Raw genomic sequence first — 26,173 nt, 5'->3', positions numbered from 1 at the left:
ATTGAAGGGAGTGTTCTGTGCGGGGTATACTTTGTAAATTAGATTTCTAGTGGAATCCAATTTGGAGCAGACAGCGCCGGGTTGACAGCTACTAACTCGATTACCTGCACCTTCTAATGTTCATTCTGTGGGAATTGCCAGCCGGCTCAGCTTGCAAGGCGGATGGGTTTGATTTAGCAATGGCTTCAGTGGGGCATTTGCAGTTTTGGGGAGGGGAACAAGCCTTGCTGTGAAGTGAAGCCATTGCGTTTCCCTCAGCCTCGACTGAGATGCTCAAGGCAATCAAAAGGCGCATGGGCAGCACCGCTTGGGAAGCCACACCACTTCTCAGAATGCATAGCTGCCATGTCATGCCTCTTCCGTCAGGGCTGGGCCCAAGTCTGCCTGATCTGGGGTTCTAAGCATGTCCGCCCCACTGGTCTTCAAGCTCAGGAGCCTGGACAGCTCAGTTTTTGTTTTTTTGTTTTGCTTTCCAACAGTTTTGTTGTTGTTTAGTCGTTTAGTCGTGTCCGACTCTTCGTGACCCCATGGACCAGAGCACGCCAGGCACTCCTGTCTTCCACTGCCTCCCGCAGTTTGGTCAAACTCATGCTGGTAGCTTCGAGAACACTGTCCAACCATCTCCTCCTCTGTCGTCCCCTTCTCCTTGTGCCCTCCATCTTTCCCAACATCAGGGTCTTTTCCAGGGCGTCTTCTCTTCTCATGAGGTGGCCAAAGTCTTGGAGCCTCAGCTTCAGGATCTGTCCTTCCAGTGAGCACTCAGGGCTGATTTCCTTCAGAATGGATAGGTTTGATCTTCTTGCAGTCCATGGGACTCTCAAGAGTCTCCTCCAGCACCATAATTCAAAAGCATCAATTCTTTGGCGATCAGCCTTCTTTATGGTCCAGCTTTCACTTCCATACATCACTACTGGGAAAACCATAGCTTTTACTATACGGACCTTTTATAACGAATTTCACATCATGCTTCTTCATCATGCTTTAGAAATTCTTGGATATTATACCATCGTTCTTTGCAAGGCGCAGGATTGAGTCCTCAGATTCCCCCATTCTGCGAATTGCTCCACAAATTGCCTACATTTTGAATTGGCCATTGACTCTGCCTGTGACTTTATCAGCCTCAGAAATATTCATCTGAATGGAGGCACGGTCTTTAGCACCAATTATCCGGTTGCTAGCAGAGCATTTACGAGGAACGTAGAGATCCACAAATTCCCCAATTCCCCAGCGTCGTTCTGCATTGTGTTTTTCTAGGGTTTGGCCACAAGTGACGTGCAACCAGAAATCGCTCCTCACACGCCACGAGCCCAGGCCGGAAAGCCTGGACAGCTCAGTTAGTTAGAGTGTGGTGCTGATAAAGCCACTTCCACACTAAGAAGGAGGTGGGGTTGCGGGCTTCATGGCCCCTCCACACACGCGACGGCCCCACACGATTGGGGGGGATTCCCGGCCGTGTCACCCCCTAGCCGGCCAATCGGCTGGCTCGGGGGCGGGGCCTGCCCTATAAAGGCAGGACGCGGCCGGGGGTCTCCCTTTTTGCCGCCAGCCCTACAAGGTTTTCTTTTTGACCTTGCTATGGACCTTGGTTGGTCGCCGTTGAGGGGCCTGGTAGGAATTTTTCCACTTGGCAAATTGGCATCAGCCACTTGGTTTTCGCCTGCCTTGTAGCAAATCGTCACAACTTTCTGGGTATTGGCAGTTAGGAATTGGTTTAGTTCTGTAGATGGATGAGGGGAGCTAGCGCCATCACCTGCCCCGCATATTGAAGGGTAGTCCATTAAATGATTCCGGGCTTTGTGGCCCTGTCCAAAGCCTAGGGGGGGTTAGGGCCTAAGGCATGCCCCCTATCGGTGACCCCGGGGGAGTTCCTGGTTGATGTGCATCAGCAGGACTCCCCCTACTGGTGGTTAACCCTTCCCGGACTTCCAGCAGATGGGCTGGAGTCGGATATAGTCGGTTAGGACCAATGCCTAAGCCAATACCGCTCATCACCTGTAACCAATAAAGTTGTGGCCTTATTTTGCCCTTTAACCTTAATAATTGTGCCATGTGTCATTATTTCCACCTTGGGGGGGGGTTGGGAACTCGCCACACAACATCAAGGTCGCAGGTTCAATCCTGTATGTGACAGCTGCACATTCCTGCATTGCAGGGGGTTGGAATAGATGATCCTTAGGGTCTCTTCCAAGTCGAGAATTCTATTATTCTATGCGTAGCTCTTGGGACAGTGAAGGCACCATCTCTCAGAGAATCGCTTAGGGCAGGAATGGGGAACCTCGGGCTGTGATTCCTTTATTGTAGGGGGTTGGACTAGATGGACTTTGGGGTCCCTTCCAGCTCTACAGCTCAATGACTGAAGAGACTCTTCGATCGTTCCCATTCCATGAAAGATTCCAAAGAGACAGAATTAGAACAAGGACCATGAATGAAAACTGGCTTACTGTTCTGATGTAAACTGCATTTACTTGGAAGAAAGTTCTGTTGAAACCAGTGAGACCGTTGAATATGTTCAGGACCGGGATATCTGTGCAGTGGAAGTTGGTGGTTAGAGATTTTGGGGTTGTATTTCTAAGCTCTGAGAAAGGAACTAAGTATAATGGTTTAGAACAGGATGGCGTAAAGCCCTGGAAGGGAAGCGGGATTTAGATATTTAGAATGAGAGTTGGGAAGATTCCTGGGCTTGTATCCCCAGCTTTGCCACTGGGCTTGGCAACCCTGTTTTTTTGATGCTTTCCTAGAGGTTTCGTGTCATGAAGAAATGTCTTTCAGAGACTAAGAGACCCAGAGACGAATTTGCTGCGGAGTAGCAATCAGATTTTTTTTGCTGATAACAAAAGTCGATCTGATTCTCCGTTTGTATTCATCCTGAGAATTCCCTCTACTGGTTTTAATTCTTCTAAGTAGCAATAGGGCCCTGGAAATGAATCTTTAATTCTTGGAGGCTCCAGAATAATCCTGCAGGGCTCACAGGCAACCTGAGCTGCCACTAGCAATGCATGCTTAAAACATTCCTGCACAAGTTTGTGACCCACTGAGCTGAACACAGCCTACCAATCTTGGAAAAACCTGAATCTTGAATTTTCATTTTTTTTTAATAATTTTTATTAACCGGCCAATCAAATCAAATTAAATCACATCACATAAATTCCGAATTACAAAGCCGAATTTTAAATTTTGCTGGGGGGACCCATATTTCAAGATCCGAAGGGGGATTCTGATCATCTTCTTGCTACTGCGTTAATGTCCAAATCAGTCCAAATCAATCCAAACAGAGTTCATAATTCTATCCAGTCTTATCTTGCTGTTTCCACATCACATCTTGTTCATATATTTTCTCTTTTTTCTTTATGATCTCTTCTGATAGTCTCCATAAGCCGATAAACACCAATAATAATCCTGTGTGAATTTTTCCGTTCTTCCTCAAATCAAGATGGTTTCCATATATCATCGCATTCATAGATAACGTCGCTCTTTCCATCATTAATCTCGCAAAACTGTCTCTCTTAAGTCCCACTGAGGAGTTTCACCCACAATATAAAAACAGCTCTATTTCTCTATTTCTCCTCTCAGACTTAAGTCCTCCGACAGAACTTCCCAATATGGCGACGGCATTTTTAACTGCGTCATTCCAAAGCTCTTATACATTCCACGCTCTTCTTAAAACATGCTTTGGTTCGAAAGTTTACCTCCACACAGCCTTAAATGCACAGCTTAAGTCCTTAAAACGACATTTCTGACTCGTGAGGGGAGGGGATTCTTGTTTAATCACATAAGGAAAGAAAGGAAAGTTTTTTTCCCCCTCACCCATCAGTCATTTGCCATACCGAGTCTTGGCGTATCTTCTCATGATTTCTCTTGTTCCTCCGACTCGTCTTATTTTATCAGAGATCTCTTCTGTTAGCAGTCTTTACTCCCCCTTCTTCCTTGAGATATGTGCATTCCTTCATCCAAATTGTTTCTTTTGAAGTTCTTGCAGCTAGTGGCGCGGATCAGGGATGGCGTCCAGGAGCACCGGAATCCCACAGGAGGGCTTTGTGCCTAGTGCCCCCATCCCCACAAATTTGGGGGTGGTATAGGGCACAGCAGGCAAGGCAGTCCCCCCCACCATCCGGGGGGGTAGGGAGGCTAATTACTCCCATCATAGCCTCCAAATTGCCTCGTGTGGGTCGGAGAGATGTTATTGTCAGCCATCTTCCGATGCGCCCCCTAGTGGCCCCCGAATCTTGAATTTTCAGTACCCCATTTTTCTATTTTGCAAAGTGTATGTTCCTGTAAAAGGGACGCGGGTGGCGCTGTGGGTTAAACCACAGAGCCTAGGACTTGCCGATCAGAAGGTCAGCGGTTCGAATCCCCACGACGGGGTGAGCTCCCGTTGCTCCTTCCCTGCTCCTGCCAACCTAGCAATTTGAAAGCACGTCAAAGTGCAAGTAGATAAATAGGTACCGCTCCGGCACGAAGGTAAATGGCATTTCCATGCGCTGCTCTGGTTCGCCAGAAGTGGCTTAGTCATGCTGGCCACATGACCCAGAAGCTGTACGCCGGCTCCCTCGGCCAATAAAGTGAGATGAGTGCCGCAACCCCAGAGTTGGTCACGACTGGACCTAATGGTCAGGTGTCCCTTTGATGTGCTTTAGGTTGGCAGGAGCAGGGACCGAGCATCAGGATATCACCCCGTCGCGGGGATTCGAACTGCCAACCTTCTGATCGGCAAGTCCTAGGCTCTGTGGTTTAACCCACAGCGCCACCCGCATCCCTGCATGAATTAGTTAGCTGTGTGCAAATATATATTATTTTGATGCACCTTTCCATTTCCATTTCTCCATATTTGTGTTAACGGGACACAATGCAGACAGCTAGAGCCGGATTATGAGGGCTTCAGTTTAAAGCAGCAGCTGAGTGAGATCAGCTTCAAATTCCAGCCTGAGAGCAGGGGTATACCAAGGGTTGGCCAGTTTGGCCTCCACTAACGGGGCATAAAAACTGTGCCTCTCTACTCTGGCTTGGTAAGGCTAGGAGCCCATCCACTCCCTGGGCTGCATTTGTGCCCCAGGCCTGAGACTCTGGCTGCCTAGATGTCATAGGAGCTTGTCGGTCAGCAATCACCCAGTTCAAAGATGGAGTTAACTTTTATTAGCAAAAACATGATCTCCATAGACAAGATTGAATGTCAGGCCTAATGAGCAGAGTAGCTCCTTACTGGCAGTCTTCCTGCATGAAAATCAGATGCCGGGACTAAAATTCCCCACCTTCTCAGGGCTTTTTCCAAGCAATCAGAGACTGAGCCTTCATGCAGCCAAGCAGCTCTTCCGCCCTTTTCATGCCTCATCTGGTTCTGGGAAGTGGCAAGTGGGGAGGGAAGCTTGTCACAGGAGGGGGAGACACTCGTGACTCTTTACCAGCCTGGTCCATCTCTGCCTCTTGGCCTCTCTCCTCCCACCCTCCTGTTTCAGCTTCTGCCTCTGATTCTGGACTGTTCTCTGTCACAGACTCTCTCAGCTCACTAAGCCCTGTTACCTCTTCAGCTTCTGAAATTTGGGGCGTGGCTTCTGCTTTGTGTGTGTGTAGAGTCCTGGATTTCTGCCCTGAAGTCCTGCCCCCTGATGGCACCACTGAGGAAAGCTTGTCTGAGCAATGGGCATAAGCTAAGCAACAGAGGAAGAATGTGCCATTTCAGTGTCTCAAGCTGCATGGGAACAGGGCTGGTTTAAAAAAACAGTGCTGACAGGGGACATTTTACACTTTACACTGGCACCTTCTTTTTGTACCTCCAGCCCCTCTCCCAGAGGAGGCGGCAAATGAAGTCCACGCACATCTGGGCATTGGCCCCCCGTCAGCAGGAATGATGTCTGAGTCACGGCTTCGCATGTCGCTACACACCAGCAGCCGAGCGAAATAAAAGGAAGGCAGGAGAAAACTGGCACAGCCCCTGCGAAGACACCCACAGTAGCAGATTGCGACGAATGCTTTTCCTTCTGCTTCTTAAACTGGGAAATTAAAAGCAGCTGAGGGGAAATCCAAATGTTATCTCAACCGCGTAGCTGCTGCCGATAATCACTTCCACCAAAAATCGTTTCCACGTGCTCAGGGCTCCACGTGGCTGTGGTAATGTATGGAGGATATCCTGTTTACCAGCCCCTTCAACCCCCCCCCAAAAAAGCTAACCCAAGTTGCTAGTAAATGGGTGCATCTTTCCCAGGAGGCAGGACTTTTACTTATTCTTGGACTCTTGCTTTGTCTATGGTGGCTGCAGGAGTATGAAAGGCACTTACTGTGTGGTACCCACACAACATTATTGAGAGATGCAACACACATCCATCTACATCAAGGGTGGGCAACCTCTCCAGTCTGAGGACCACATTCCCTTGCAGGCAACTTTCCAGGAGCCAGTCACATGCCAGTGGTGTGCAAGGCCAGAAGTCATAGAAACTGGGGGGCCACTAGGTGGCGCATCGGAAGATCGCTGACAATAACATCTCTCCGACCCACACGAGGTAATTTGGAGGCTATGATGGGGGTAATTAGCCTCCTTAGCCCCCCCAAGATTGTGGGAGGGACGGCCCTTGCCTGCTGTGCCCTATACCACCCCCGAATTTGTGGGGGTGGGGGCACTAGGCACAAAGCCCTCCTGTGGGATTCCGGCACTCCTGGATGCTGTCCCTGATTCGCGCCACTAGTTGCAAGCATCTTCAAAAGAAACAATTTGGACGAGATAAATTGCACATGCTTCAAGGAAAAAGGGGAGTAAAGACTGCTGACAGAAGAGATCTCTGATAACAAGACAAGAATAAAATATGAGAAGATACGTCAAGATACGGTATGACTGAGGGGGGAGGGGGGGAAAAACCTGCCTCCCTTTTTCTTATGTGATTTAACAAGAATCCCCTCCCCTAATGAGTCAGAAACTAAGGACTTAAGCTGTGGATTTAAGGCTGTGTGGAGATAAACTTTCGAACCAAAGCAATGTTTCAAGATGAAGCTGGAAAGCTAAGAGTTTTGGAATGACGCAGTTAAAAATGCCGTCGCCATTTTGGGAGGCATTGTTGGAGCTCTTGGGTCTGGGAGGAGAAAGAGAGAAATAGAGTTGTTTACATATCGTGGATCAACTTCTCGGTGGGACTTAAGAGCGACAAATGCCAAATTTATGATGGAAAGAGCGATGTTATCTACGAAGGAGATATATGGAAACCATCTGGACTTAGTGGGGGAATGGGAAATCCACACAGGATTATTATTTTGCTTATCGGCTTAAGGAGACTAACAGAAGAGATCGTAAAGGAAAAATAGAAATTATATGAACAAGATATGATGTGGAAACACCAAGATAAGACTGGATAGAATTATGAATTTTGTTTGGACTGATTGGGACTGATTTGAACATTAACGCAGTAATAAGAAGATGATCTGAATCCCCCTTTGGATCTTGAAGTATGGGTTCCCCCAACAAAATTTAAAAATTTGGCTTTGTAATTTGGAATTTATGTGATGTGATTTAATTTGATGTGATTGGCCAGTTAATAAAAATTATTTTAAAAAAAAAGTCATAGAAACTAACACATTATAGAAAGACAGATAGACAGACAGACAGATAGATACAGTGGACGCTCGGGTTGCAAACGTGATCCGTGCGGGATGCACATTCACAACCTGCAGCGTCCGCAACCTGCAGCGGCGCATCTGCGCACGCACGGGTTGCAATTCGGCATTTCTGCGCATGAGCAAAGCGCGATTTAGCACTTCTGCGCATGCGCAACAGCCAAAACCCGGAAGTAACCCATTCTGGTACTTCCGGGTTTTGGCGGTCCGTAACCCGAAAAAACGCAACCTGAAGCGTCTGTAACCCAAGGTATGACTGTATATATATATATTAAAGTTTTCATAAGTTTACAAACAGACATACTATAAACACATACATCCAGTGCTTTTTTTCTTTAAAAAAAAATGTTTAGGGGCACTCTCTAAACATTGAAATACTGTCCCTCAATGAGGCCAAACTTAGATTCAAAAAATGTTAAGGGGTATGCGTCCCTCTGCGTCCCCCAGAAAAAAGCACTGCATACATCCAATACAAATACATATTTGACTTCCCTCCCCTCTTTTGTGGTTTCTTTCTTAATTTTAGTTTTTTACACTGCATCTTCTACTTTATTCCATTTTCAAGTTAATCTTCTGTTTCTCTCCATTATATTTTTAACCGCTTGTTTTAAATTAATCCTACTAATGAATTAGTTAATCCTACTAAGTTAATCCTACTAATGAATTAGCAGGTGGTGCTGTGGGTTAAACCACAGAGCCTAGGACTTGCCAGTCAGAAGGTTGGCAGTTCGGATCCTCACAACAGGGTGAGCTCCCGTTGCTCTGTCCCAGCTCCTGCCAACCTAGCAGTTCGAAAGCACGTCAAAGTGCAAGTAGATAAATAGGTACCGCTCCGGCGGGAAGGTAAAGAGCGTTTCCATGCGCTGCTCTGGTTCGCCAGAAGTGGCTTAGTCATGCTAGCCACATGACCCGGAAGCTGTACGCCAGCTCCCTCGGCCAATAAAGCGAGATGAGTGCCGCAACCCCAGAGCCGGTCACGACTGGACCTAATGGTTAGGGGTCCCTTTACCTTTACCTAGGAAACCTGAGGAGGCATCAATTGTTGGTGCAGAATCTGCAGCTGAATCTTTCGCCCAGCAACTTTGAGAAATACACAACTGTCAGCCCAGTCCCTGGTCAAAGTCTGATGGCTTAGGGACCCTTCTTAACCTTCAAGAGTTGTGATTAATGAACACGGGAGAGCAGATTTCCAAACAAGGATGACATTGGTGTATGTAGCCCCAGTGGCGTAGCGTGGGGGATGCAGGGGGAGCCGGCCGCACCGGGCGCAACATCTGGGGGGGGGCACGCTCGCACTGGCAGCTCTCTGCCCCTACTAAAATCCACGGGTTAGGGGGCGCAAATTACTTGCCTTGCCCCGGGTGCCGACAACCCACGCTACGCCACTGTGTAGCCCTGCCAAGCAGGTGCATCACTCAGATATATTAGCTCTTCTCCCCACAGCTGATGCAGGTCTTAAGTTGCAGGCAGACAACACCTTCTCCAGACAGTTGGATGGGGGCCCATAGTGGGCATTGCTGCTTATGTACACTGGTCTTGATGTTTTATCTAGCCAACAGGTTTTTCAGGCTTTTGTGGTGCTTTAAAAGCTTGGAAAACCTGTTTGACCAGAAGTGACAGTAGGGCAAAAGACACGGGCATCTACAAGAATGGGGAACCTGAAGCCCTCGAGCTCTGGTTGCACTCCAATTCCCATCAGCCCCAGCCAGCAAGGGATGATGAGAACTGTAGTCCAGCAAACATCTGGAACACCACGAATTCCTTGCACCTGATATTTAGGTAAAGGTAAAGGGACCCCTGACCATTAGGTCCAGTCGTGGCCGACTCTGGGGTTGCGGCGCTCGTCTCGCTTTATTGGCCGAGTACAGCTTCCGGGTCATGTGGCCAACATGACAAAGCTGCTTCTGGCGAAGCAGAGCAGCGCATGGAAACGCCGTTTACCTTCCCGCCGGGGCAGTACCTATTTATCTACTTGCACTTTGACATGCTTTCGAACTGCTAGGTTGGCAGGAGCAGGGACCGAGCAACGGGAGCTCACCCCGTCGTGGGGATTCGAACCGCCGACCTTCTGATCGGCAAGTCCTAGGCTCTGTGGTTTAACCCACAGCGCCACCCGCGTCCCTTATGCCCGATATTTACTTTTATTTTTTTAAAAAATTGTATGCCACTTGATTGTAGCAACACCTCTGAGTGGTTTGCAAGAAATATTAAAATTATAAATGAGGAACAATCACATACCATGCCTCTTTTAAGAGCTGTTCTATGTCTGCAGCCTTACACCGTTAAAGCAATCCTAGAAATGATAGGAAGCCTATGATGGAGTTATTCCTCTCTCTCTCTCTCTCTCTCTCTCTCTGTGTGTGTGTGTGTGTGTGTAGGAGAGGCTCCCTCCAACCATCTTACCCCTAGGGGCTAAAGATCTGAGGGAACTCCTCGCCCGAACAGGCGCTTCTCCTTCAAAGAGGAAGCAAAATAAACTATAGAATGAGTTCCATGTGCAGAGGTTGCTGTGTGTGTATGTGTGTGTTTAGGGGAAGGAGTTGGGGGGTGGGGAGTAAGAAAGGCTCCTGGGATGAGTAGAGGGGAGCGTGGAAGCCACAAGGCACCGGGCAGGATGGGTCCCACCCAAGAATCAGGGAAAGAGAATATGGCAAAGAGAAGCAAATAATTAGGGGGAGGTGGGGAACAGAGCGTTGCCCCCTGAAGTGTGTGTCTTTGCATGAGAGCACACACAAAGAAAATCTGCTATGGAGATGTGGGAGCCGATACACTGGTTTCATTCTGATAATAAAAGTTCGTTGCAGATTGATTCTGCATTCCCCTGCAGTGTGTCCATTTGAAAACAGATGCAGATGATGCCAGCAAGGGGTGGGTGTGTGTGTTTTATGTACTGAGTTGAACAGGATCCAAAATGCAGCAGTCTGATTGGCCCTAGAACAATAGGATCCAGAATGCAGCAGTCTGATTGGTCCTAGAACAATAGGATCCAGAATGCAGCAGTCTGATTGGTCTACAGGAGCCACCCAATCCAGCTCCAGGTGGAAGTGAATCTGCAACCTGATAGGCCTACAGGAGAATCCTGGAATTAGCCAATCACGTGGGGCCCATTGTGTAAATAATGTATATAAAGCAGATAGTTTGAGGGGACCTTCATTCCCTCCTCACCACTATGAGCTGAATAAAGAGCATGAAATCCGCTCTCGACTCCGAGTATATTTCAGCGTGGGTGTCCATTCCTGCCCAGTGATGTTGTCCAAGGTCACAGTGCCCCCCCCTTTCTTCTTCATTCACCCAGGGCAAATAAAGGGAGGGAAAGTGTGGATACCTTAACAAATCAGAGGGTTTTCAAACTTTTTCAGCAGGGGGCCGGTCCACTGTCCCTCAGACCTTGTGGGGGACCAGACTATATTTTTTGGGGGGAAATGAACAAATTCCTATGCCCCACAAATAACCCAGAGATGCATTTTAAATAAAAGGGCACATTCTACTCATGTAAAAACACACTGATTCCCGGACAGTCCGCGGGCCAGATTTAGAAGGCGACTGGGCCTCATCCAGCCCCCAGGCCTTAGTTTGCCGACCCATGGTGTATCCAGTAACCCCACCCACCCCTTGCAGACAGCAGGATCTAGAACCAATCTAGATTGAAAGCAGCATGTTGAGGCTGAGCAGGAACAATTCTGTAGGGGGGGGGCAAGTGAAGGATGTAACATCGAACATTAGGATGGCGCCTCTGTTTCCTACAACTGGAAACCATTTCCTCCTTTTCTTTATGTGCAAACTTTTTACTTTCTGAGGGGGTGGGGGAAAGGTGATTAAAATTTGGTGGGTGGGCCATCAGAGGCCAGATAAAAAATACCTCCGGGGCTGCTGCTTGATTGACTCTAAAAGGCATGGAGCTATTCTGGACTGCCTGCCTCTGAGTCAACAGGGAATTTCCTCCCAAGACAAGATTCAGAGGTGGGATTTCCCCCCCCCCCCCGGACCACAGCAGGAGGGGTAATTCCTTCCCCTTCCACACCTGCTCCAGCCCCACCAATTATTAATTCCCCCCTCCCACCCACGTGCATTTTTAGGGGGAAACAACTTGCACATTAAATACAAAGAAGTGTGTGACACGACGCCTAGTCCAGCCCTTAAGACTAAAGATTTTGAGTTTGGGAGTTAATTATCCAGACTAAAAAGTCTTATCTGGCCATACAAATCACTCCTAGCCTAGTTCAGCCCTTAGACTAAAAGTTTTGGGTTTCGTAGTTAATTGTCCAGACTGAAAAGCATCCTATGGCCATACAAATCTGCTGGATTTGAGATGCAGGCTGCCTCCATCTTGTTTAATCCCTGCATCTTTTTTTGTCTGCCTGTCCTCATGCACACCCCTTCGGCTCTCTTGCGTTCTCTCTCCCTCTTTCTCCGAAAAAGGCCAATCCCTGGCCGTCCAAGGAGCCTCCCTCAGCCCCGGATGTTTCCCTTGTGGTCAGAGGCTCTGAAATAAGCTCCTCTAATGGGTGTGTGGGCTGTGGCAGCCGCTCGCTCCACCCGAAGCCCCACTTGCCTTTGCCAGCTGCCACTGGGCTCCAGACAGCTCAGCAGCGGAGGGGATGGGGAAGGCCACAAGCATGTGGAAGCTACCTCCCATCGCTTTCTTCCCTGCTGGAGCAAGGACAGAAATACCGGGCGAGGGAGGGTGCCAGAGGCGAAGGAGAGGAAGGATAACTTCGGCCCGCAAAGGGCTTCCTGCAACGATGCACACAAATGCACCGTGTGGGAGCTGACAGGATCCCTGAAGGAGTTTACGGAGGTTCACCTACAGCCCTGGGCCAGGGCTTAAGTTGTAAACAAAGAAGTGTACATTTGCCCTCTGACCCAGAGGACTAGATTGGTACAGCCCGTCAACTTGTGCACATGAACAGCACACACAAGAGACGCTCAAAGGCACTGGCTGCGCAAAGCCATTCTTTTTTTGTCCTCTCACAACCTAAACCGGGACGATTCTTTACCCGAGGGCCATATTGGCTTCCAGGGGCCACATGCCAGGCCTGGGGGTGGAATGGGTGTGGCAACCATATACCCTCCAGCATTTCTCCGATGAAAATAGGGATGTCCCATTTCAAAAAAATAAGAAGAAGAATTTTATTATTTATACCTGGGTTCTCCCAGCCACTCTGGGCAGCTTCCAACATACATTAAAACAGAATAAAACATTAAACATTTTTTTTAAACAACTTCCCTATTCAGGGCTACCTTCCGATGTCTTCTAAAGGTTGCATAGTTACTTCTCTCCTTGGCTCGGGGGTCGCATAATTCCATACCGTCCAACATTTCTCTGATGAAAATAGGGACGTCCTAAGGAAAAGCGGGACATTCCAGGATCAAATCAGAAACTGGGACGTCTGTAATCCTGGGACTGCCCCTGGAAAATAGGGGCACTTGGAGTGTCTGCAACCAATGCGGCTTTTCCCATTTGCGGAAGAAATGGAGGCAGTGAGAGATTTTACTTTCTTGGGCTCCATGATCACAGCAGATGGTGACAGCAGCCACGGAATTAAAAGACGCCTGCTTCTTGGGAGAAAAGCAATGACAAACTTAGACAGCATCTTAAAAAGCAGAGACATCACCTTGCCAACAAAGGTCCGTATAGTTAAAGCTATGGTTTTTCCAGTAGTGATGTATGGAAATGAGAGCTGGACCATAAAGGCGGCTGATCACCGAAGAATTGATGCTTTTGAATTATGGTACTGGAGGAGACTCTTGAGAGTCCCATAGACTGCAAGAAGACCAAACCTATCCATTCTGAAGGAAATCAGCCCTGAGTGCTCACTGGAAGGACAGATCCTGAAGCTGAGGCTCCAATACTTTGGCTGCCTCATGAGAAGAGAAGACTCCCTGGAAAAGACCCTGATGTTGGGAAAGATGGAGGGCACAAGGAGAAGGGGACGACAGAGGACAAGATGGTTGGACAGTGTTCTCGAAGCTACCAGTATGAGTTTGACCAAGCTGCGGGAGGCAGTGGAAGACAGGAGTGCCTGGCGTGTTCTGGTCCAGGGGGTCACGAGGAGTCGGACACGACTAAACGACTAAACAACAACAACAACAGTAGGCTGTTTTCTTTGCACTCGCCACCACAGCCGTCTCTGTTCGCCATCCAGGAAAGCGAGAAGCACTATTAGAGTTCATGGATCCATTCCAGCCAGGTGAAAACACCCAAGGGTTGGTGGGCGGTGGTGGGGCTTGGGAGGGTACATAGAATCATAGAATCATAGAATCATAGAGTTGGAAGAGACCACAAGGGCTATCGAGTCCAACCCCCTGCCAAGCAGGAAACACCATCAGAGCACTCCTGACATATGGTTGTCAAGCCTCTGCTTAAAGACCTCCAAAGAAGGAGACTCCACCACACTCCTTGGCAGCAAATTCCACTGTCGAACAGCTCTTGCTGTCAGGAAGTTCTTCCTAATGTTTAGGTGGAATCTTCTTTCTTGTAGTTTGGAACCATTGCTCCGTGTCCGCTTCTCTGGAGCAGCAGAAAACAACCTTTCTCCCTCTACGTGACATCCTTTTATATATTTGAACATGGCTATCATATCACCCCTTAACCTCCTCTTCTCCAGGCTAAACATGCCCAGCTCCCTTAGCCGTTCCTCATAAGGCATCGTTTCCAGGCCTTTGACCATTTTGGTTGCCCTCCTCTGGACACGTTCCAGTTTGTCAGTGTCCTTCTTGAACTGTGGTGCCCAGAACTGGACACAGTACTCCAGGTGAGGTCTGACCAGAGCAGAATACAGTGGCACTATTACTTCCCTTGATCTAGATGCTATACTCCTATTGATGCAGCCCAGAATTGCATTGGCTTTTTTAGCTGTCGCGTCACACTGTTGGCTCATGTCAAGTTTGTGGTCAACCAAGACTCCTAGATCCTTTTCACATGTACTGCTCTCAAGCCAGGTGTCACCCATCTTGTATTTGTGCCTCTCATTTTTTTTGCCCAAGTGCAATACTTTACATTTCTCCCTGTTAAAATTCATCTTGTTTGTTTTGGCCCAGTTCTCTAATCTGTCAAGGTTGTTTTGAAGTGTGATCCTGTCCTCTGGGGTGTTAGCTACCCCTCCCAGTTTGGTGTCATCTGCAAATTTGATCAGGATGCCCTTGAGTCCATCATCCAAGTCATTGATAAAGATGTTGAATAAGACCGGGCCCAAGACAGAACCCTGTGGCACCCCACTAGTCACTCTTCTCCAGGATGAAGAGGAACCATTGATGAGCACCCTTTGGGTTCGGTCAGTCAGCCAGTTACAAATCCACTGAGTGGTAGCATAGTCAAGACCGCATTTTACCAGCTTCTTTACAAGAATATCATGGGGCACCTTGTCAAATGCCTTGCTGAAATCAAGGTAGGCTACATCCACTGCGTTCCCTTCATCTACCAGGCTTGTAATTCTGTCAAAAAATGAGATCAGGTTCGTCTGACATGACTTATTTTTCAGAAATCCATGCTGACTATTGGTGATCACAGCATTCCTTTCTAGGTGCTCACAGACTGTTTGCTTAATGATCTGCTCCAGAATCTTCCCTGGTATTGATGTCAGACAGACTGGGCGGTAATTATTTGGGTCCTCTCTTTTCCCCTTTTTGAAAATAGGGACAACATTTGCCCCCCTCCAGTCTGCCGGGACTTCGCCTGTTCTCCAGGAATTCTCAAAGATGACTGCCAGTGGTTCTGGGACCACATCTGCCAGTTCTTTTAATACTCTTGGATGCAGTTCATCTTGCCCTGGAGACTTGAATACATCTAAACTAGCCAAGCATTCTTGTACTATCTCCTTAGTTATTCTGGGTTGTGTTTCCTCTGCTGAATCATTTGCTCCAAATTCTTCAGGTCAGGCATTGTTTTCTTTATCGGAGAAGACTGAGGCAAAGAAGGCATTGAGGAGTTCAGCCCTTTCTGTGTCCCCTGTTTGCATTTCACCATCTTCTCCTCTGAGTGACCCCACTGTTTCTTTGTTCTTCCTTTTGCTACGAACATACCCATGTCCTGGCCTGGGTAGGAATATTGGGGGTCGGAGAGATAGGCCTGAGAGGCTGCATTCCCACCACTCAGTGCTCTATGCCCTGTACCTCACTAGACCCCCAATTCCTTTTGGAATCATTTGAACCTTTCAAAGGCAGTTTGATGGGAGATGACAACACCATCCGGTGCTGCACTGCAGCGATTCCACCTGAGAAAGTTGCAAGTGTTCCAATTCTACGATTCTGTGATACTGAGATCATGATGTTGCAAAGTCGCTGCACATTGCAATGTGTGGTCCCTTGCAGGTTTTTTTTTTAGTAATAATATTTTATTCTTTTTTTCCCCATAGAGAATGTTACATTTGTTACTCGACAATTATATTCCAGTTCAACAAAACTTGTGACTTCCCACTTACCCAACATTGAGGTTTATAACTCAAATTGTGTACAATTGCGTCGTATCTAGTTTCATCCTCTGTAATATATTCTGCTGTTTTCTTGCGCTTCAAACCCCACTGTGGTCTTCGCATATGGAAAATAACATTTTAGATAGACTAGAAAGGGTTTCCAGTCTCCTTTAAAAGTTTCTACATTTTATCAGTGCTGTCAATTTTGCCATCTCTGCATATTCCAAGATTTTCACCAACCATTCTGCCTTTGAGGGCCTTCTCTCCTCCTTCCATTTCTGTGCATAAATAATTCTGGCCACTATAGTCACATACATAAATACCGGCATTAAGGCTTCCTTTGGGGTTTTGATGTCTAGTATCCCCATCAGGAAAGATGCTGGCGTCTTGGGGAAAGTCACTTAATTTTCCCCCTTTATTTCATTCTTTACCATGTCCCCAAAGGCCTTTGCCTTTTTCATGGTTTGACTCTGACTGATGCACAAAACCAGTGTGCGCTTGTCAAGTCATACGGGTGGACACACAGCCTAAATTGTGGCTGTGTGTCCTCTGGCACAGGAGGCAGAATAGGCAGCCCCAAAGTCAACCCGGAGGGTAGGGGCAAAGCCATAAAGTCGGACTTCGGGGGCCTAGGGCCAGGGGGGGACTGACCACCAGACCACACTGAGTCTTTTTGTTTGCTTTTTACTAATGCATCCCTTTTTGCCTCTCCCATGGCAAATCCGCAGATGGTTTGGCCAGAGCTGGCTCGGATCTTTCTCCAAAACCTCTGGCTCAACTCCCTCCTTAATTAACAAGCAGAGCCCTGTTGCTTTTTTAAAAAGCGTTCCTTTTTTTACATGCCTCCTATTCTCCCATGTAACCTCTGGAAATAAAAGTAGAAACGTGGGCAACTGATAGGCCTTGAACAGCTCTCCCTCTCTCGGGAGCTGACCGCCCTAGCGCCATGGGTGTTTTGGAGGCAGGCTCCAGAACCCAGGCTAGCCTAGCAGACACTGGGAGTCTTATGTTCTCCCCCTCCCTGTTCTGAACCACCGCTTCATTGGGCTGCAGCATCTCATGTGCTCAGGAAGAATGCCGAGTCAGGCACAAACCATTGCACACTCCGAAAAACAGCCTCAGCGTCCGCCAATGCCCAGGGCAGATTCACCAACTCCCTGTGCTTTGCAGAGAGGTGTGTTTTCATAGGCTGCCACACTTGTCCGTCAGTTGGTTGGATGCAGCCTCTGAAGTTCTGGAAGCTGGGCTTTGGAACTTTGTGGTTTGCTCCCCTTCCCTGATTCCCTCTGACCTACTGTCTAATTAGCACCAAGGCCTGGGGCTAAAAATACCTTTGAGCGCAGGGCTGGGCAAGCTCCTCTCTGTTCCTTTCTTGTTTTGCAGGCTGTGTGGTCACCACGGGGAGTGGGCGAGACCCACCCAGCCCTCCCCATGCCAACCTGGCAGATTGCAAACGTTGGCCACAAAGCCATGCACCACTGAAGTTATTTCTGTCCCTTTGCATTGGCTCTCGCTGTCCTCCAGCCTGAGGTGTTTGCAGGGTTCCAGCCCTGGGTTCAGAAGGCACATGGACGGAGGCTGCAGAGCTCTGGGTGCGCCTTACGAAGCAGCTCTGACCGGAAGGGCGTTCCCACGTTGCGTTCAGTAAGCGTACAAACTGTGCACACAGATACTTGAGCTGCACACTTGGGCAGTTGTTCGCAGGTCAAGTTTAAGGAATATGCAGTCTGTGTGGCTGTGTACACAGTAGCTGAGCTGTGCAAAGAAAGAATGTCTCTGTGTGTGGTGACAGCTTGCACATGTATTCAGTATAACACGTGAACAAGTTTACAGGAGCAATATCTATCGATGGATAACATTTGGTTCCCACTGTTTTACAGGACTCTCAAAAGCAGCTTGACAACATCATGAGAAACACACACACACACACACACGAAGAATATCAGAAGATCTGTCTTCTTCCTTTCAGAAAAGGATGAGTGCTCTTTATTAGAAAACATCAGGAAGAGACCGTGTCTCATTTTGTCCCTGCACACTCCAAACATGGTCTTGAGAAATCAAGGGAATCCATCACCCCATCACTGCATGCACCATGAAGGGGGGAAATGGGAAATTATTCCTGCTGCTGACAGTGGAATAAATACTGTCCCATTCTGGTACTAGTGGCCTCAGATGTTCCATATAGAAAGGAATTCAGAATCCACCCGCACCAGATAGAAAAGAATTAAGAGGTTGCACTTCAGACTACCCATCTTTCAACCAAAAGCTGGCAACCATAGAGAATCCCTTCCCTGGGATTAATTGATTGATTGATTGATTGATTGATGGATGGATGAATGGATAATTGCCTTAAAGCAGAGAACAGTAGCATATCTGCCGATGCCCTGGAAACAAGAGATAACCATCCTATCAGTTCAGAACAATGAAGAGTCTGGCTGTCCTGCCACTAATTTTCGCTGGCTGGCATCTGTCTGTCTCAGGAGGCAATGGAGGAGTCAAACTGCTGGAAGGTTACAGCGCCTGCCGTAAGGTTGGAAGGTTACAGAGGCCGAAGAGACTGATATGGGAAAGACATGTTTTGTTGCAGCTGGGGCAGAGGAAGGCGTCGAGTTGTGCTGCCGCAGGTGCACCATGGTGTTTCTTCTCTCTGGTCTTTCTGCCTCTGGTCACAGCTCTAGGTGCACGGCCTGCCTGTCTCCAGTCACTGTGGTCATCTGCAAGGGATTCCCATACAGTGGGGTTCATGTTGCCAGCCTTCATGTCACGTTTGCAGACATCGTTGTAGCGCATAGCTGGCCTGCCAATGGGCCTGGTGTCTGAAGCCAGCTCCCTGTAGAGAACGTCCTTGGGGATCCTGCCATCTTCCATTCTGCGTACATGACACCCAGCTCTATCTCTCTTTTAAATCAGAATCAGTGAAGGCGGTGAAGGTCTTGTGTGAGTGCCTAGAGGCGGTTGGAGGATGGATGGCGGCTAACAGATTGAGGTTGAATCCTGACAAGACAGAAGTACTATTTTGGGGGGACAGAGGGAGGGTGGGGGGGGGGTTCCCTGGTCCTGAATGGGGTAACTGTGCCCCTGAAGGACCAGGTGCGCAGCCTGGGAGTCGTTCTGGACTCACAGCTGTCCATGGAGGCGCAGGTCAATTCTGTGTCCAGGGTGGCTGTCTACCAGCTCCACCTGGTACACAGGCTGAGACCCTACCTGCCCGTGGACTGTCTCGCCAGAGTGGTGCATGCGCTAGTTAGCTCCCGCTTGGACTACTGCAATGCGCTCTATGTGGGACTACCTTTGAAGGTGACCCAGAAACTGCAATTAATCCAGAATGTGGCAGCTAGACTGGTGACTGGGAGCGGCCGCCGGGACCACATAACACCAGTCCTGAGAGATCTGCATTTCTGAGCACAATTCAAAGTGTTGGTGCTGACCTTTAAAGCCCTAAATGGCCTCGGTCCTGTATACCTGAAGGAGCATCTCCACCCCCACCGTTCAGCCCGGACACTGAGATCCAGCGCCGAGGGCCTTCTGGCGGTTCCCTCATTGCGAGAAGTGAGGTTACAGGGAACCAGACAGAGGGCCTTTTCGGTAGTGGTGTCTGCCCTGTGGAACATTCCTTCAGATGTGAAGGAAATAAGCAGCTATCTTCTCTTTAAAAGACATCCGAAGGCAGCCCTGATTAGGGAAGATTTTAATATTTAATGCTGTATTGTTTTCAACACTGGATTGGAAGCTGCCCAGAGTGGCTGGGGAAACTCAGCCAGATGGGCGGGGTATAAATAATAAATTGTTGTTCTTGTTGTTGTTGTTATGACCAAGCCAGTATAGACGTCGCTGAGACATTGCACTCAGGCCCATAGTCAAAGGCTGAGACATTCTCATTGGAAGCTTCAAGTGAGACTTCCAAACAGATGTTTAGGATGAGTTAATACCTGCCTTTATTTTGAACCAATCAAAATACTGATTGGTTCAAAATTGGGAAAGGAGTACGACAAGGCTGTATAATGTCTCCCTGCTTATTTAACTTATATGCAGAATTCATCATGCGAAAGGCTGGGCTGGATGAATCCGAAGCCGGAATTAAGATTGCCGGAAGAAATATCAACAACCTCAGATATGCAGATGACACAACCTTGATGGCAGAAAATGAGGAGGAATTAAAGAACCTTTTAATGAGGGAGAAAGAGGAGAGCGCAAAATATGGTCTGAAGCTCAACATCAAATAAACTAAGATCATGGCCACTGGTCCCATCACCTCCTGGCAAATAGAAGGGGAAGAAATGGAGGCAGTGAGAGATTTTACTTTCTTGGGCTCCATGATCACTGCAGATGGTGACAGCAGTCACGAAATTAAAAGACGCCTGCTTCTTGGGAGAAAACCAATGACAAACCTAGACAGCATGTTAAAAAGCAGAGACATCATCTTGCCAACAAAGGTCCGTATAGTTAAAAGCTATGGTTTTCCCAGTAGTGATGTATGGAAGTGAGAGCTGGACCATAAAGAAGGCTGATCGCCGAAGAATTGATGCTTTTGAATTATGGTGCTGGAAGAGACTCTTGAGAGTCCCATGGACTGCAAGAAGATCAAACCTATCCATTCTGAAGGAAATCAGCCCTGAGTGCTCACTGGAAGGACAGATCGTGAAGCTGAGGCTCCAATACTTTGGCCACCTCATGAGAAGAGAAGACTCCCTGGAAAAGACCCTGGTGTTGGGAAAGATGGAGGGCACAAGGAGAAGGGGACGACAGAGGACGAGATGGTTGGACAGTGTTCTCAAAGCTACCAGCATGAGTTTGATCAAACTGCGGGAGGCAGTGGAGGACAGAAGTGCTTGGCGTGCTCTGGTCCATGGGGTCACGAAGAGTCGGACACGACTAAACGACTAAACAACAACAACAACAAAAATACCTGCCTTTATAGATCAAGCTAAGAGGCCGTTTGGTCAGGGGCATCTTGCCCATAGAGGCAAGTGGTGAGGGGTGCCAGGGCACCGGGGAAGAGGCAGAGGCTGGGTGCAGTGCCTCCTGGCCTCAGGTCACCGCCCTCACCCACCTCGCTGAAGCAGCGCCACGCCTGGAGCCTCCAACTCTTCCCCGCCGGAGGAGCCGCCCTCCAGCCGCTGCCCGCCTCATCCAGCCCTGCAAAGCTGCCGGCAGCGCCATAAAAAGGTGGGCAACTCTCGGAAATGGGCGGCGGCGGCGCTGGAGGGATCTTTGCACCGTGGCGCCGGATATACTTAAGACGGACCTGCGTTTAGTCCAGCATATCTGCCCATCAGCAGCAAGGCCAATGTCTCTGGGTGCTCCATTAGCAGGGCATGAAGATATTCCTCTTCCCTTATTTCATCCTCTCAGCATCTGGCATTCAGAAGCATACTTCCTCTGTCAATGGAGGTTCCATTTTGCCGTATCTGATTTTGGCTATTAACAAATTTGCCCCAGGCTTTCAAAAACACGCAACATGCTCTAGCCCCAATTTGGCACCAAGACAGCCTCAGACACCCAGCTCCACACGCCCATGGTGCTTGCCAAGGCACCTCAACCCTCATTTTTGAATGGTGGTTTTTTCTACAGTGGTACCTCGGTTTACGAACTTCATCCATTCCGGAAGTCCGTTCTTAAACAGAAACCGTTCTTAAACTGAGGCGTGCTTTCCCTAATGAGGCCTCCTGCTGCCAGTGCCCTTCCACCATTCGGATTCCGTTCTTAGACCGAGGTAAAGTTCTCAAACCAGGACACTATTTCCGGTTTTGCGGAGTTTGTAAACCAAATCGTTCTTAAACCGGACTGTTCTTAAACCGAGGTACCACTGTATTTGGTTTTGGGGAGCTTGTCTGGTTGTTGTGGTTGTTTTGCCTGTGTTTTATTTATTTTTTGGAAATATGTAGGTGTTTTACCTATTGTTTGGGGAGGGGAGTGAGTGTTATTAGTCTTTCTTCTGTGAAATGGGTATTTTGTAGTGTCCACAGTTTCTTTGATTGTCAGATGAGCCCCCATGCCCAGATAGGTTGGGAACCCCTGATCCTGTACCACATTTTGTAGCAGTAAATTACATCAGTTGTGGAACAGTGTCTCTATCTGCTTTATATACATTATTTACACAATGGGCTGCACATGATTGGCTAATTCTGGAATTCTACTGTAAGCCAATCAGGTTGTGGATTCACTTCTATCTGGAGCATGATTGGGTGGTTCCTGCCAACCAATCATACTGCTGCATTGTTCTAGGACCAATCAGACTGCTGCATTCTGAATCCTATTGTTCTAGGACCCATCAGACTGCTGCCTTTTGGATCCTATTGTTCTAGGACCAATCAGACTGCTGCAGTTTGGATCCTATTCAACTCAGTACATAACACTGCCTATCTATTTATTTGTCTATCATTTTGAGCCAGGGCCCATCACAGCTTCACCCTGGAATCTGGTTTCAACATCCAGGGAAAAGGCTTCTGATAAAGAAACAGGACTTGCAGGGAAGCACCTCATAGTTTAGCATTTAGGCTTTTTAAAGATTCCTATCCCTCTTCGTCTGAGCTGATAGATAGATTTTGGGGAAATGCTTAAATGGGGGGGGGGGAAGAGCTTGTCCAAATATTATCTCAGGCTTCCACATTATCTTTGAAAAACTGCTGCTCTTCTTAGTCTCAGCTCCTCACCTTTATAATACGGACACCAAACCTACCTTACAGGGTTGTTGTACAGATTGAGATAATATATGCAAGTTGTTTTGGGCACCCAACAAAAAATGTTATTGAATCGCTGTTATTTATCCATCTTATCCTCCTTTAAATCCTGGGACCCTTTTAATTTTCAGTGCAAGGAAACTGGCAAGCAGGATGTCTTGAAGTGGGTGTGTTTATTGTGCAGACATGGGAGTGGGTGGGGAGGGGAGGCAGGGGGTATGTTTCTTTTTTTAGTGGAGAAGCCAGGGCAGTCCCTTTTCTGTGTTGGTCCTGCCATCGCTCTGTGGCCTAGGCTTGGTTTAGATGAATCATCATTTTGAGTGAACACACAAACCATAATTAGCTTTGGAATATAAATACGGAAAGTTCGGCGAATGTTACTGACCAATATAGCTCCCCGGCTCATTATCTGCACCCGGGCTGCTCCACACAGCTATTTTCTGAACAAAGGGCTTCGCTTCACTTTCCAGTTATTTAAATAAAGCTCAGGGAGATTTATGAGACTTAGAAGCTGGGAGAGAGATGGCAGCGCAGGAGGAGATGCTTGGCTGTTCAGCGTAGCCGCTGTGGAGACAGAATCTCTCCCTCTGAGGAGAAGTCAGAAGCAGAGCTCATCCTGGCTCCTCAGTCTTGGACGGAGGAAGGAATAGATGGGGCAGGAGAATAGCTGAGGATTTACCTCAGCAAACACACTGCAGGCTGCTTTGGGGGCCAAAGTGAGCTAAAGTGACTCGGGTCACACCCAAATCGTACATTTAAAGCACTCTTAAAACTTTATTTCATTTTTGGATAACAATGATACAGATTCCTTCAAGTACCAGACTGATATATTTGCTTTGGGTGCTTGTAAATTTCCCTTTTCAGATACAGTAGAGAAGGGGGGGGGGGTTGTTAAGAGTGCTGAGAATTATAGTTCTGTGCAGGTTAAACTATAGCTACCAGGATTCTTTGGGGGAAGTCATGACTGTTGAGGTGGTAAGAGCACTATAAATGTAAGGTGTGGCTGTGACCTCAGACTGTCATTCCACTGGTGAAAATTCAACTCACCTTGAATGGCACCACCTCTCTCATCCTCTGCCTGTTCTTCCTGAAAACATACAAACTCAAGGATCCATCTTGCCTAGCATCCTGTTTCCAATAGGGGTCAGCCAAATGTCTCTGGGAAGCCAGAAGGCAAACAACGCCCCTCCTCAAACTGCAACTGTTATTCAGATGTACACTCAGAGCCGTCTTTCCCAGTGGCGTAGCGTGGGGGGTGCAGGGGGGGCCGGCCGCACCGGGCGCAGCATCTGTGGGGGCGCGCTCGCCGCCTCCGGAGTCGCCGAAGAGCCTCGGGCGCAGGCTATAGTAGAGCCCCATGTCTCACGGAACCGACGAGCTGTGCGCGCGTCTAGGCTGAAGGCGTCCGGCAGGCAGCGGCTCTCAGCGCTCGCCGCGGTCCCCGTGCGTCAGGGCCGCGGAGGGCGCGCCAGGCAGCCGCTCCTCACAGTCCCGCCGCCGCCGCCGCCGCAGCTGCTGGGCCATGTTGCATTTTCCTCGCCTCTCTGCCCTCCTCCTCCTCCAGGCAAGCGGCGTCGTTTGGGCGGCAGCGCCAGCGGCAACTCGCCTCAGATCACCTGACACGGACCCGCCGCCGCCGCCGTGGCTACCTTACCGTAATACCCCAGCCCAGGCAGCAGCAAGAAGAAGCTGGCAGCGGCGGCAGGTTAGGGGTTAGGGGGCGCAAATTACTTGCCTTGTCCCGGGTTAGGGGGCGCAAATTACTTGCCTTGCCCCGGGTGCTGACAACCCACACTACGCCGCTGGTCTTTCCCATAGGGCTTAGTGGCTTGTTGCACCAGGGCGCCGGCCTCTAGGGGCGCCCCAGTGAGTGGGGGAGCTTTGCCGGCGGCCTCCCCTTTCCCTGCACACCGCCAGCTGCACCCTGCCAACTATCTTTCCTTCCTACCCTCCTTGGCCCACCTCCCTCTGCGGGCAGGTGCATTGGCGCTGCTCCCAGAGGTGCTCTGTGGTGGCAGCGCGGGCAGCGGCGGACGAGGAGCCGCTCCTCGACTCTGAGGCGGCAGTCAAGGATGGGCCGCTTTCTCCTCCTCCACTGCCTCCTATCCCTTGGCCACGGGAATCCCCTCAGCCACCACCCGTGAGCTGCTGTCGCCGCCGCCTGAGGAAGCGGCGGGAGCAGCGGTGACGGGAGTGTGGTATAGTGGTTAAGAGCGGTAGTCTTGTAATCTGGAGAACCGGGTTCGCGTCTCCGCTCCTCCACATGCAGCTGCTGGGTGACCTTGGGCCAGTCACACTTCTCTGAAGTCTCTCAGCCTCACTCACCTCACAGAGTGTTTGTGGTGGGGAAGGAAGGGAAAGGAGAATGTTAGCTACTTTGAGACACCTTCGGGTAGTGATAAAGCGGGATATCAAATCCAAACTCCTCCTCCTCCTCCTCCTCTTCTTCTTCTTCTTCTTCTTCTTCTTCTTCTTCTTCTTCTTCTTCTTCTTCTCCGTGTCACCGGTGCCCGCTGCCCCACCACCATCACCAATCCCCGGGGCACAGGCGGAAGCATGGCAACCGCCCCCTGCTCCTCAGGCCTTCGGGAGCGCCAGCAGTGAGCTGTCGTCAGGCAGCGGAGGAGGCGCCCTGGAGCCTCGCAAGCGAGCACGGGGTTCCAGCGGTCTGGCCAGCTGCGCCGCATCCACCACATCGGCGGCGTCTTTCATGGGCGGTGACTCCTGGGGCTGCAAGGTGGTCCGCAAGTTGGGCCCCGAGTTCTAAATTCTGGGAAAGGGAGGGAGCGCTGGATATGCTTAAGACTGCCCTGTGTACACTGCCTCCGAATATGGAGGCTCAATGAAATCATAATGCCTAACTGACAGCCCTATGAAAAGCATCTCACCCAACGGCCAGCACTGCAACTTACGGCAGTGCATTTCATAGTTAGCAGCCGCACGGCTGCTGCTCACTGGATAGCTCAGTCAGCAGAGCATGAGACTCTTGATTCCTGCGTTGCAAGGGGTTGGACTAGATGATCCTCGTGGTCCTTTCCAACTCTACAATTCTATGATTCCCCCCATGCTAGTTTCATTGGGCAACTGACAGTCTAGTATTATGAGAGAGGGAGGGTGCATTTCTATATATATACACCCTTCCTCCACACCCTTTATAATTTTTTGTACATCTATCCTATTTAAACATATTTTTCTCCAAACGAAAAAAGTAAACCAAACTCTTTTTCCTCCTGGAGAAGATGCCATAACCCACTTCTTTATTCAGCTAGATTTCTTACCTGCCTTTCACCAAAAGGTCCTAGGGAAACACTGCAACGCAAAATGCATTTTTTTTTGGCATTTTGGCATATAAGCCAGTCTATAAATTATTACTATTATTAAACAGATAAAATCATTACAATTAATGGCAAAACTAGAGGCTGCTGCTCCCCACTCTGCTTGCTAACCCAAACACCCACCTGCTGTGTGAAGAAATACTTATTTTCCTTC

At 48.9% G+C, this 26,173-nt stretch overlaps 2 protein-coding genes and 1 pseudogene across 3 annotated transcripts in view; 1 reads left to right on the top strand and 2 right to left on the bottom strand.

The window, feature by feature from the left end:
• Positions 1 to 26,173, top strand: part of LOC310755954 (leucine-rich repeat-containing protein 3-like) — a 220,576-nt gene that overhangs the window by 137,997 nt on the left and 56,406 nt on the right. The window lies entirely within an intron of this gene.
• SP7 (Sp7 transcription factor) overlaps positions 1 to 26,173 on the bottom strand; it is an 84,395-nt gene that overhangs the window by 57,112 nt on the left and 1,110 nt on the right.
• LOC310758142 lies at positions 948 to 25,380 on the bottom strand (annotated as a pseudogene). The gene is made up of 3 exons: positions 25,189 to 25,380; positions 5,247 to 5,332; positions 948 to 1,321 (listed from the first exon to the last, which is right to left on the bottom strand). The product of its transcript is annotated as an uncharacterized misc_RNA (transcript).

The sequence above is a fragment of the Podarcis filfolensis genome (genome assembly GCF_964270895.1).
Source record: "Podarcis filfolensis genome assembly, chromosome: 2".
Lineage (NCBI taxonomy): Eukaryota > Metazoa > Chordata > Lepidosauria > Squamata > Lacertidae > Podarcis > Podarcis filfolensis.
This window is presented reverse-complemented; position numbering and strand designations above follow the sequence as displayed.